Source organism: Mastomys coucha, unplaced genomic scaffold (genome assembly GCF_008632895.1).
Source record: "Mastomys coucha isolate ucsf_1 unplaced genomic scaffold, UCSF_Mcou_1 pScaffold21, whole genome shotgun sequence".
In the NCBI taxonomy this organism is placed as follows: Eukaryota; Metazoa; Chordata; class Mammalia; order Rodentia; family Muridae; genus Mastomys; species Mastomys coucha.
This window is the reverse complement of record NW_022196904.1, coordinates 9,892,381-9,892,620: the sequence shown is the minus strand read 5'-3', so window position 1 is coordinate 9,892,620 and position 240 is coordinate 9,892,381.

Here is a 240-nt window from a genome sequence, read left to right as displayed (position 1 = left end):
TTTTTTTTTTTTATCACTACTGCTCTATGATACTGTTTGAGGTCAGGGACAGTTATTCCCACATATGTTCTTTTATTGTTAAGAATAGTTTTTGCACTTCCGTCCCAGAAGCTCAGTTTTAAGCATGGCTTTGGGAGGGGAGGGACGCAAGCGAAAGAAGGGCCAGAAGCGGAGGCAAAGCCCTGAAGACGGCGTGGGGAGTGCGGCCACCGACTATCTGGTGGGACAGGTCGCCGACAG